This window comes from Rutidosis leptorrhynchoides, chromosome 10 (assembly GCF_046630445.1).
Source record: "Rutidosis leptorrhynchoides isolate AG116_Rl617_1_P2 chromosome 10, CSIRO_AGI_Rlap_v1, whole genome shotgun sequence".
NCBI classification, from domain to species: Eukaryota; Viridiplantae; Streptophyta; class Magnoliopsida; order Asterales; family Asteraceae; genus Rutidosis; species Rutidosis leptorrhynchoides.
In genome coordinates, this window is record NC_092342.1 from 232,907,673 (window position 1) to 232,921,055 (window position 13,383).

General features: G+C 32.0%; 1 non-coding gene across 1 annotated transcript; it reads left to right on the forward strand.

Annotated features, from left to right (window-relative positions):
* Positions 1 to 507: 507 nt before the first annotated feature.
* LOC139873680 (small nucleolar RNA R71) lies at positions 508 to 614 on the forward strand. Its single transcript, XR_011767407.1, has one exon. It is a non-coding gene; the product is annotated as a small nucleolar RNA R71 (small nucleolar RNA).
* The last annotated feature ends 12,769 nt before the right edge of the window (positions 615 to 13,383 follow it).

A 13,383-nucleotide genomic window follows, 5' to 3' on the forward strand; every position in this document is an offset into this window, starting at 1 on the left:
CCTTATTGGTTATACGAGTTATTGTTGAGCCCATTTGGATTGTATGGGGTGTTGTAAGGTCAGTTGAAATTATTCCTTGGTGGTTGATAATTATTTTGATAATTATTTCCCGACCTTTGGTTCATGTAGGAAATATTCTCACGTTGTTCCATCGTTTGCTCAACACCGAAACAATCTTTCGTCAAATGTGGCCCCCCACACTGCTCACAACTGATTCGTATCGCGTGAATATCTTTAGTCATCTTTTCCATTCGTCTATCGACAGCATCTAACTTTGCGGAAATGGAATCAAAGTCATGGTTAGAATCGGCTCTAGCCGCTTTAGATGAACGAAAGATATCTTTTTCCTGGTGCCACACATGTGAGTGGGAGGCAGTGTTATCAATAATTTTGTGAGCTTCAGTTGTGGTTTTCTTCATAATGGAACCACCAGATGCTGTGTCGATGTCTTTTCTTGTAGCAACGTCGCATCCTTGGTAGAATATTTGCACTATTTGATAAGTGTCTAAACCATGCTGAGGACATCCTCTCAACAACTTTCCGAATCTTGTCCACGCCTCATATAATGTTTCGTTTGGCTTTTGTGTGAACGTAACAATTTCTCCTTGAAGTCTCATGGCTTTGATGCCGGAAAGAATTGTTTAAGAAATTTCTCAACTAAAACATCCCATGTGTCAATCGCTCCTTCGGGTAACGATTCTAACCAATCTTTGGCTTCTCCCTTTAAAGTCCAGGGAAACAATATGAGATAGATCTGTTCATCCTCGACTTCTCTGATTTTGAATAGAGTACAAATCCTATTAAAGGTTCGAAGATGTTTTTTTGGATCTTCTTTTGGCGTACCACTAAATTGGCATTGATTAGTTACCATGTGTAGGATTTATCCTTTGATTTCATAATCTGGCGCATTAATGTCTGGTTGAGTAATGGCATGACCTTGGCCAGTGCGTGTGGCTCTCATTCGATCTTCCATACTTAGAGGTTCCTGATTTTCCATGATTGAATTTGCTGAATCTGAATCACTAGAAGATTCCAATTTAATGGTTTCTTCCTCGAAAATCTCTGGTTGAATGATTGGTGGTTTAGGAGGAAATATTAGTGGTTCAGGATCTCTGAATTGTCCTTGAATATCCTCCGGTTTCTCAATTGTGAGGTCGGGTTCAAAAAATGGATTATCAGAAATTTGAATTGGAGTATTCGTTCGACTAGATGATGATTCTAAAGAAAAATCAATGGCAACCATATTGGCTAGATATCTTGATCGGGTTACAGGTGGTGAACGTATGAAAAGTGGTGAATGTCTTGCTCGGTGCATTCACTACTCAACCTATTACAACTAAGAATAATCTAAAACTTATAAAACTAACTAATTTATTAATTTAAAAATTTTTTAAAAAAATTGATAACTAAAAAAATATTTATCATATTTATTATTTAAACTAATTTTATATTTTATAAACTAATCTTATATTTTAATACTAATTATCCTAAAATATCTAATTACTTAACTTAACAATTAAATAACCTAAATACGTATTATTAATTAAGTCAAAACCTAACTACTATTATTATTAATTAAAACCCTAAATAAAACTTTAATTATTATTAATTAAAGTATGATGACAGCACATGAATTCATTAAACTAAAACTTGCTTGTCACAATATCAATTTTTGACCATAAAACTTGCTCGTCATTCAATATTGTCCATCAAAATTTATTTATTTTTTTTATTATTATTTTTTTTAAATATGGTAAAAATGATCGACAAGGAACTTGAACGAATTTAGCTACTAAACGACAAAATGATGTGTTCGTTCAGAGTGCTCATTTAACTAAAACATGTATAATTCGATGTGTTATGCTTATTTAACTAAACGACAAAATGAACAAAGTTAATTACATTAAAACATGTAATACAATTTCATATTATTTATAATTCGATGCTGCTGTGTAAATTATCTTTATTTTACTTTTATCTTATCTAACTTTTTTTTTTTTTTTAAATGAGAGAAGAAAAAAAAAATAAATTTTTTTTTACAAAATCTACTAATTATACTTACCTAAAATTTACAAAATCTAACGTAAAAACTTAAATACCCTGTCAAGACACAGAAAGTGTCCCCGGCAACGGCACCAAAAACTTGGTGTGTTTTATGAAGTGTACGAAACGGTTATTATTTTTACACTAATTACTACGGGAAATCACCTAAATTAAACTAAAACACAAAAGGCAAGTATACCTATCGTATAGTAATATAGCTAGGGTAAAGTCCGGGAGGTCGATCCGTGGACACTTTTATCAGGTGTTCTTACTAGGTTTAACTAGGTAAATTAAGTAAATTAGGCTAGATTTAGTAATATATATATAATTAATAGTAATTTTTGGGGGATTTACCGTTTAACGACCGGTTTGTCTTTTTGGCCTTTCTTTTTAATTCAAACAACAATATAGTAAATTTAAACTAGAATAAAGCAACAAAGTAAATAAAAATTACTGCGGTAAAAATAAAGTACTTTAACTAAACGAGATGAAAATACAATAAAAAGAGTATTATGCTTATTTAACTTCCGTAGTTACAATGTTTGACTTTTACTTTTTACTTTTTACCATGGGTTAATTTTTCTTGCACCCGTAGAATATTTAATATGTCCACCTGGAGTTGTCCAGCACAGTCCTATAATTACAAGCATCAAATGCGAGTGTCCTCGTCATTCTATCTTGTAACCACAGTTAAATATTCTAACTAATTACTATTTAGATGGTTTGACGCGGTTGTCACGTATGTCAATAATTACACCAGTTGTCACTGAATGTAACCTACCTTAATTTTAATTAGTCTTTTAACCATTAATCCATTCACGTGTCCGTTTCAATGAATAATTTACCATATATATAAATAACCCGTCTTCCGTGTCCGGTCAACGTATGTGATTATTTATACATATAGTAAATGATAAATAGTGGTAATTTAACAAGTTGTCACTTAATTATTTTACCATACCCATTAATAGTTAAAACTCCAATCTCCCTTAAGGTCGTTCTTTATCTAAATATTAATCGTTGTACAAATTAAATCAACCCATTTTCTATTTTTAGTCAAACATAATAACTACTTGGGTTAAATAAGCATAATAACAAATTAGTTACTAGACATGGTAAAAAGATAAATAAAACTTACACAAAAGTTCTTAGCTTCCATTAATTCAACGCGGTAGAAAACTTCAAATTCAACATCCGTACAATACTTGAACAATAACAATATTAGAAACCTTCACCCTTTGTACTATGGAGTAAATAATAAACTTCTAAATATTACTACTATAGAGTATTACAATTTTTACTTGTGTGTCTTCCCCTCCTTTGTATCTGTGATCCTATGTCAATATATAATACTCCGTATAAGTTTAATGATCACCAAGACCCACACTTAATTATTTTATGTAATGCTCATTTCTTTGCCATTGTTTAAACAATCAAAAGTTGCGGCCTCTAGTGCAGTGTTTAACAGATCATAATCAACTTGTATTGTTATTTTAATCTCTTGTGCTTTGTTGACTCCCCTTAAACTGATCTTGTACTTTGCTTTTGATTTAATAATCCCACCAACTCCTTATTGCAAGAGATAAACCCAACTAATTAATTCCTTGTGCAGTGTCCATTCTTGAGCATATCATATTTCTTTTCATTTGTTTAATCCAAAACAAGATAATGTTGATGGCCATCATATCTCTTACTCCGTATTTTATGATATAGAGTGTAGACATTGTAGGGCCTTTATTATATATTTTACTACATAGCATGTAACCCATAAATATATTTTAACACATGCTACTGTCGATGGATTTTAAGACATCTCTGCCAACAGTCGATCTCGCGTTCGTTTTTCTTGTACATTTTGCTCCATTGCTTGTACAAATTCGTGTTTTGATGCTTTCTTGATAAATTCTTCATTTTCGCTCTTCGTAACACTTTGGAATTTTATACAAATTACATCTTAAAATTACACAATTACAATCAAAATCCTCCAACTTAGGATTGATATTGCGACTAAAAATATGTTCATTATGAGCAATATCATATACGGAGCAAGTAAACTGGAAGTGTTGCTATCTCAATACAAGGTTAGCAAGTGGGTGACACAAAACCATAAGTTTTAAAGCTAAAAGTTTCAAATCTGAAACCCACAAAACCCACACAAACATTTTGCAAACACCGGTGAAGGGTTATTCCGAAAAACTTATCTAGGGTAAAAGCTAGATTGAATTTTCAAAAGATCAAATGTTTTCATAAAGATCCAATTTCCTAAAAGGATCTAAATTTTTATAGTCATATGGGACTGTAAACCACAACGTTACTATAATTGTTCATACCGCCAAATTGAAATCACTGATATATAAAGTGTGAAAAATAAAGAAGTGATTCGAGTATTTTTATTTCAAGACTATATTGCTTAAGGACAAGCAACGCTCAAGTGTGGGAATATTTGATAATGCTAAAAACGAACATATATTTCATAGCATTATCCCTCAAGAAAGACAAGCTTTTAGTTGCAATTGTTCTATTTACAAGTGATATTCGTTTAAATAATAAAAGGTGAAGACAAAAGATAGATTCGACGATTTGAAGACGCAAATGACCAAAACGCTAAAAAGCACAAAGTACAAATCACGAGGTTCAATTTATTGATAAGAAATGTCTAAAAGTTACAAGAGTACAAGCCGCAAAACGCAAAGTACAAGATATTAAATCGTAAGAAAGGACGTTCGAACATCCAGAATCGGGACATGAACCAACTATCAACGCGCGACGCAACGGATCTAAAATTACGAGTCAACTATGCACAAGAATATAATATAATATAATATATATATATAACTATATAAAATTATATATATTATATTATATATTATTAAAATCTCAGCAACCCACGTTTTGGAATGTTATGTGTCCAGTAAAAGGCGGCCATGCGATCGCATGGCCTGGAGGAACGAACTCCATGCGATCGCATGGAGTACTGTTGCAGCTGAGGTCCTATAAAGTTCGCGTGTTTTGGCCGAATTTTTTACACCTTTTCATCAATCTCTCTTACTCTCAAATATATATATATTTATATTTATAATTTTAATTTTAATTTTAAATTAATAATAATAAGGTTATAGTGGCGAATGTTGTAAGTGTGTAAGTCGAAATTCTGTCCGTGTAACGCTACGCTATTATTAATCATTGTAAGTTATGTTCAACCTTTTTAAATTAATGTCTTGTAGCTAAGTTATTATTATGCTTATTTAAATTGAAGTAATCGTGATGCTAGACTAAATATTAAAGACGGGGTAATTGAGCTTTGGACCATAATTGGGGTTTGGTCAAAAGACCGACACTTGTGGAAATTGGACTATGGGCTATTAATGGACTTTATATTTGTTTAATAGAATGATAGTTCGTTAATTTAATATAAAGATTTACAATTGGACGTACCTATAAATAATCATATACACTAGATCTGACACGATGGGCGGGATATTTATAAGTACTAATAATCGTTCATTTGACCGGACACAGGAATGGATTAATAGTCAATGGACTCATTAAAACAAGGGTGAATTATGTACAAGGACACTTGGCGTAATTATTAACAAAGTACTAAAACCTTGTTAAAGTTTAAGTCCCCAATTAGTTGGAATATTTGACTTCGGATATAAGGATAAATTGACGAGGGCACTCGCACTTTATATTTATGACTGATGGACTGTTATGGACAAAAACCAGATGGACATATTGAATAATCCAGGATAAAGGAAAATTAACCCATGGTAATAAACTAAAATCAACACGTCAAACATCATGATTATGGAAGTTTAAATAAGCATAATTCTTTTATTTCATATTTCATCGCACTTTTATTTACTGTCATTTTATTTATCGCACTTTTAATTATCGTACTTTTTAATTATCGCAATTTTATTTATCGTCATTTTATTAATCGCACTTTAAATTATTGCACTTTTATTATCGTCATTTAATTTACGCTTTAAATTAAGTCATTTGTATATTTAATATTTTACATTAGGTTTTAATTGCGACTTAAGACATAAAATCGACAAACCAGTCATTAAACGGTAAAAACCCCCTTTTATAATAATAATACTACTTATATACATATATATATATATATTTATATACAAATACAGTTTTAAAAATATAGCGTTAAACTTGGCTAGTTCCCTGTGGACGAACCGGACTTACTAAAAACTACACTACTGTACGATTAGGTACATTGCCTATAAGTGTTGTAGCAAGGTTTATGTATATCCACTCTATAAATAAATAAATAACTTGTGTAAAATTGTATCGTATTTAACAGTATTTCGTAATAAAAAATATAACTATTTCGTATACATCTCGCATAACATCAGAGCTACATAGAAACTACTGGTGGCACGGGCCACCAGTCAATTGATCCGAGTAGTGTAATTTTTTCATAAATATATATAATATATAATGTAATTATATTTATTACTACATATCTTTTTCTTCTTTATATGATATATAAATATTTGGTTTTATGTCTTAAACTCATAAATATCATCAGGACCGGATATTCGGGTATGAAAGGTGTGCAATGCTTTAGTATTAATATTAGTATTATTGAACTTATTTTTGTTATATACGCAATGATTTCGTATTTTAAATGTTCACTTTTATTTATTGAATAGAGCTCGTAAAAATAACATGACACATAGAGCTCGTAAAAATAACATGACACCCTGATTATCACAAGGGACATTTGTATTATAACGTATTATGATATTTATATTTTTATCAAATTTTATTCGTATTGTTATTTAAATTTTTTATAGCTCAATACCTCTGTCCTATATACGAATAACTTATGGCCTATCAGTATCGAGCTAAGTAATCAACCTTGAAGTTGTGAGTTCGAGTATCTTCGTGAATAATATAATGTGTGTGTGTTTGACGTTTTTTTTAATATTAGTACTGTATTGTGCCACCAGTGATCATGAAAGTTTGCTTCGCCCCTGCTTAAAGTTGGTGGGGGAAATGGATATTTGAAAGGCTATGCTTTTTTTGTGGGTCATATGTCAGAATACTCTCCAGAAAACGTCCCTCGCTATTTAGGCCTTAATGGGCATAGTCCCATACCACAGACAATAAGTGAAAAGTCTGGCTAAGAAGTAGCTTTGTGGACAGAATGATTCGAGTTCTCTAATTGAGGTAACTTCTTCCATCCATGGTGCCGTGAATGAACAATCTTCTACTCTTGAAACACTTCTTGGTTGTAGACTTATATAGATTCCTAGATTACACTGATCAGTTCTTGATCCTTGTTTTGTGATGCACCAACCCGAAATACAACATTTTATTTTTTCCCAAATTTTTTAATTTTTTTTAATTTTTCAATTTTTCATTTTTTTAAAAAATTTTGGCAATGATCCACCACTATCTTTGAAATTAAGTAGATTCTCGAGTTGTTGAATGCCTTCAAACTTTGGTTTTGACATCATCTCCTTAGTTGTGATGTTGCGTACTCAAATCATTCATTGTCTGTAACACATGGCTGCACTTTTCAACGCGTTTATGGGATAGACACTCCGCTTTGAAAAAAACCAACTTTTTGAGTGATTAGTTTTGATTAAAGCATTGAAGCTTAATAGAAATTGGTGTGCACACACCAAACAGAGTATTCTCACCTTAAAGATATTCATCACCAACCTTCCCTACCGATTATAAGTCGTAGTGTGAGAGACCCTCAACCGATTGTTGATTTCCACAACAATTATTTCTTGATACATTTTTTGTGATAATTACGTGACTACCCTCAACCGCTATAGACCTTTTCATGAATTCCATATCCATATATTTAAATGGTTGTGCGTGTGATCATCTCATCTAGGATTTGTGTAGTGACCAGAACTTTTCCATGTTTATATATATTAATTGAGATTGATATTTACATGATTAAATGTTTCCAACATGTTAAGCAATCAAACTTGTTAAGACTTGATTAATTGAAATATGTTTCATATAGACAATTGACCACCCAAGTTGACCGGTGATTCACGAACGTTAAAATTTGTAAAAACTATATGATGACATATATATGGATATATATATAGTTAACATGATACTATGATAAGTAAACATATCATTAAGTATATTAACAATGAACTACATATGTAAAAACAAGACTACTAACTTAATGATTTTTAAACGAGACATATATGTAACGATTATAGTTGTAAAGACATTTAATGTATATATATTATATTAAGAGATATTCATACATGATAATATCATGATAATATAATACTTTAAAATCTCATTTGATATTATAAACATTGGGTTAACAACATTTAACAAGATCGTTAACCTAAAGGTTTCAAAACAACACTTACATGTAACGACTAACGATGACTTAACGACTCAATTAAAATGTATATACATGTAGTGTTTTAATATGTATTTATACACTTTTGAAAGACTTCAATACACTTATCAAAATACTTCTACTTACCAAAAATGCTTACAATTACATCCTCGTTCAGTTTCATCAACAATTCTACTCGTATGCACCCGTATTCGTACTCGTACAATACACAGCTTTTAGATGTATGTACTATTGGTATATACACTCCAATGATCAGCTCTTAGCAGCCCATGTGAGTCACCTAACACATGTGGGAACCATCATTTGGCAACTAGCATGAAATATCTCATAAAATTACAAAAATATGAGTAATCATTCATGACTTATTTACATGAAAACAAAATTACATATCCTTTATATCTAATCCATACACCAACGACCAAAAACACCTACAAACACTTTCATTCTCCAATTTTCTTCATCTAATTGATCTCTCTCAAGTTCTATCTTCAAGTTCTAAGTGTTCTTCATATATTCTACAAGTTCTAGTTACATAAAATCAAAAATACTTTCAAGTTTGCTAGCTCACTTCCAATCTTGTAAGGTGATCATCCAACCTCAAGAAATCTTTGTTTCTTACAGTAGGTTATCATTCTAATACACGGTAATAATCATATTCAAACTTTGGTTCAATTTCTATAACTATAACAATCTTATTTCAAGTGATGATCTTACTTGAACTTGTTTTCGTGTCATGATTCTGCTTCAAGAAATTTGAGCCATTCAAGGATCCGTTGAAGCTAGATCCATTTTTATCTTTTCCAGTAGGTTTATCCAAGGAACTTAAGGTAGTAATGATGTTCATAACATCATTCGATTCATACATATAAAGCTATCTTATTCGAAGGTTTAAACTTGTAATCACTAGAACATAGTTTAGTTAATTCTAAACTTGTTCGCAAACAAAAGTTAATCCTTATAACTTGACTTTTAAAATCAACTAAACACATGTTCTATATCTATATGATATGCTAACTTAATGATTTAAAACCTGGAAACACGAAAAATACCGTAAAACCGGATTTACGCCGTCGTAGTAACACCGCGGGCTGTTTTGGGTTAGTTAATTAAAAACTATGATAAACTTTGATTTAAAAGTGGTTATTCTGAGAAAATGATTTTTATTATGAACATGAAACTATATCCAAAAATTATAGTTAAACTCAAAGTGGAAGTATATTTTCTAAAATGGTCATCTAGACGTCGTTCTTTCGACTGAAATGACTACCTTTACAAAAATGACTTGTAACTTATTTTTCCGACTATAAACCTATACTTTTTCTGTTTAGATTCATAAAATAGAGTTCAATATGAAACCATAGCAATTTGATTCACTCAAAACGGATTTAAAATGAAGAAGTTATGGGTAAAACAAGATTGGATAATTTTTCTCATTTTAGCTACGTGAAAATTGGTAACAAATCTATTCCAACCATAACTTAATCAACTTGTATTGTATATTATGTAATCTTGAGATACCATAGACACGTATACAATGTTTCGACCTATCATGTCGACACATCTATATATATTTCGGAACAACCATAGACACTCTATATGTGAATGTTGGAGTTAGCTATACATGGTTGAGGTTGATTCCAAAATATATATAGTTTGAGTTGTGATCAATACTGAGATACGTATACACTGGGTTGTGGATTGATTCAAGATAAAATTTATCGATTTATTTCTGTACATCTAACTGTGGACAACTAATTGTAGGTTACTAACGAGGACAGCTGACTTAATAAACTTAAAACATCAAAATATATTAAAAGTTTTTTAAATATATTTTGAACATACTTTGTTATATATGTATATATTGTTATAGGTTCGTGAATCAACCAGTGGCCAAGTCTTACTTCACGACGAAGTAAAAATCTGTGAAAGTGAGTTATAGTCCCACTTTTAAAATCTAATATTTTTGGGATGAGAATACATGCAGGTTTTATAAATGATTTACAAAATAGACACAAGTACGTGAAACTACATTCTATGGTTGAATTATCGAAATCGAATATGCCCCTTTTTATTAAGTCTGGTAATCTAAGAATTAGGGAACAGACACCCTAATTGACGCGAATCCTAAAGATAGATCTATTGGGCCTAACAAACCCCATCCAAAGTACCGGATGCTTTAGTACTTCGAAATTTATATCATATCCGAAGGGTGTCCCGGAATGATGGGGATATTCTTATATATGCATATTGTTAATGTCGGTTACCAGGTGTTCACCATATGAATGATTTTTATCTCTATGTATAGGATGTGTATTGAAATATGAAATCTTGTGGTTTATTATTATGATTTGATATATATAGGTTAAACCTATAACTCACCAACATTTTTGTTGACGTTTTAAGCATGTTTATTCTCAGGTGATTATTAAGAGCTTCCGCTGTCGCATACTTAAATAAGGATGAGATTTGGAGTCCATGCTTGTATGATATTTTGTAAAAACTGCATTCAAGAAACTTAATTTGTTGTAACATATTTGTATTGTAAACCATTATGTAATGGTCGTGTGTAAACAGGATATTTTAGATTATCATTATTTGATAATCTACGTAAAGCTTTTTAAACCTTTATTGATGAAATAAAGGTTATGGTTTGTTTTAAAATGAATGCAGTCTTTGAAAAATGTCTCATATAGAGGTCAAAACCTCGCAACGAAATCAATTAATATGGAACGTTTTTAATCAATAAGAACGGGACATTTCAGTTGGTATCCGAGCGTTGGTCTTAGAGAACCAGAATTTTGCATTAGTGTGTCTTATCGAGTTTGTTAGGATGCATTAGTAAGTCTGGACTTCGACCGTGTTTACTGGAAAAATGATTGCTTAACAAATTTTGTTGGAAACTATATATTTTTAACATGTGAATATTATGTGATATATTAATCTCTTAACGCGTTTGATATTATGTGATAGATGTCTACCTCTAGAACAAGTCCCATTGGCTCACCTAATAATAATGAAGAGTCAAATATAAATTGGAATGATTCGTGGACTGATTCACTAGTTCCCGAAGAGGAACCGGAAGAAGAGTCGGAACCGGAAGAAGAATCGGAACCGGAAGAAGAATCGGAATCGGATGAAGAAATAGAACCGGTGGGGGAAATAATAAAACGGTTAAGTAAAAGAAAATCCTCAACCAACCGACCAAGGTTAATTATGGTCAATGGTGTTTCCGCCAAGGAAGCAAAATATTGGGAGGATTACCAATTCTCCGATGAATCGGATTCCGACGAGAATTCCGATGATGTTATAGAAATTACTCCAACTGAATTTAAAAAGGCAAAAGAAAATAATAAGGGAAAGGGCATAAAAATAGAGAAATCTAATTCTAACCCCGATGAACTTTATATGTATCGTCAACCCCCGAAATCCTTAAGTTGTAACAATGACCCGGGAACCTCTAAACCACCAGGTTTTTCTAAACCGTTGTGGAAAACGACAGCTAGTATTAGGGGAACATCATATATCCCTAGAAACTTGGCAAAACGAACCAAAACCAAAGAAGAAGAAACGAGCGAGTCGGAATAAGATAGTTGTATTCGTGTGGTGTAATATATGTAATATAGTGTGCTTATGCTTTATGATATATGTAAAAATTGCTTGTATTAATAAGTATTTTTATGAATCTAACTCTTGTCTATTTTACAGTTTAAAAACACAAAATGGATAGACAACCCAATATTTTAAGAGACCTACCCGGAGACATGATTGATGAAATCTTGTCTAGAGTCGGTCAGAATTCCTCGGCACAACTATTTAAGGCGAGATCAGTTTGTAAGACATTCGAAGAACGTTCCAAGAATGTCTTGGTTTATAAGAGACTTTCGTTTGAAAGATGGGGGATATCACATTGGGAAACCCATAAGTTACGATGTGTTTACTTTGACGCATATATTGAGGGGAATCCAAATGCTATTTTACGCAACGGGTTAAGAAATTATTTTGACTCAATGTATCCGAATATAGGACTTCATGATTTAGAAAAAGCGGCTAACATGCAACATAAAGAAGCATGCTATGCTTACGGGTTAGTAATGTTGGACATTACGTAACCCTCGTCCCTTTGACGACATTACGACACGCTGTCTTATCAACGGCCATAACGGTTATGTTCCACAAGACCAAGGATGGGAAGTAATCCTAGTAAAACCAGAATGCATGACTTGTTTCTGGACGTATGAATTACGTGTCTTTATTGCCTTTGCTGAACGACTTGTGTACTAGCTAGAATTATCTTCACAACCATCTTGTATCAAATTTATTGTGTGCTATATTTCATGCTATATGTAAAATAAGCGGTATTGTAAGTTTGTAAAATATTGTGTAAAAGTTTGAACGCGAAATATTATTATAATCAGTTTTTCATATAGAATTGTAGTAGTTGAATTGTATATTAGCTACTAAGTATGAACTTAACGGGTAGGTACTACCCGAATTTAAACTTATAAAACGCTAATATGAAGAAAAAGCTTTTATAAATGAGTTCATATTATGCTACGAAATACTATTAACTACTCTTAATATTCTGTATGATTAACTTGTTCCATTTGACTATTTTGAAGGAAATGGCACCGACTACTCGACACACCGTGAATATGAATGAAGAGGAATTCCGTACTTTTCTAGCTTCAAACATAGCCGCAGTACAGGCTGCACTACATACCAACAATAACCTTGGATCTAGCAGTACAGGAAATCGTGTAGGATGCACCTACAAAGAATTCACTGCCTGCAAACCTTTGGAATTTGATGGAACCGAAGGACCGATCGGATTGAAATGGTGGACCGAGAAGGTCGAATCGGTGTTTACCATAAGTAAGTGCACTGAAGAGGACAAAGTGAAGTACGCTACGCATACCTTCACAGGTTCTGCGTTAACATGGTGGAATACCTATCTAGAGCAAGTGGGACAAGAC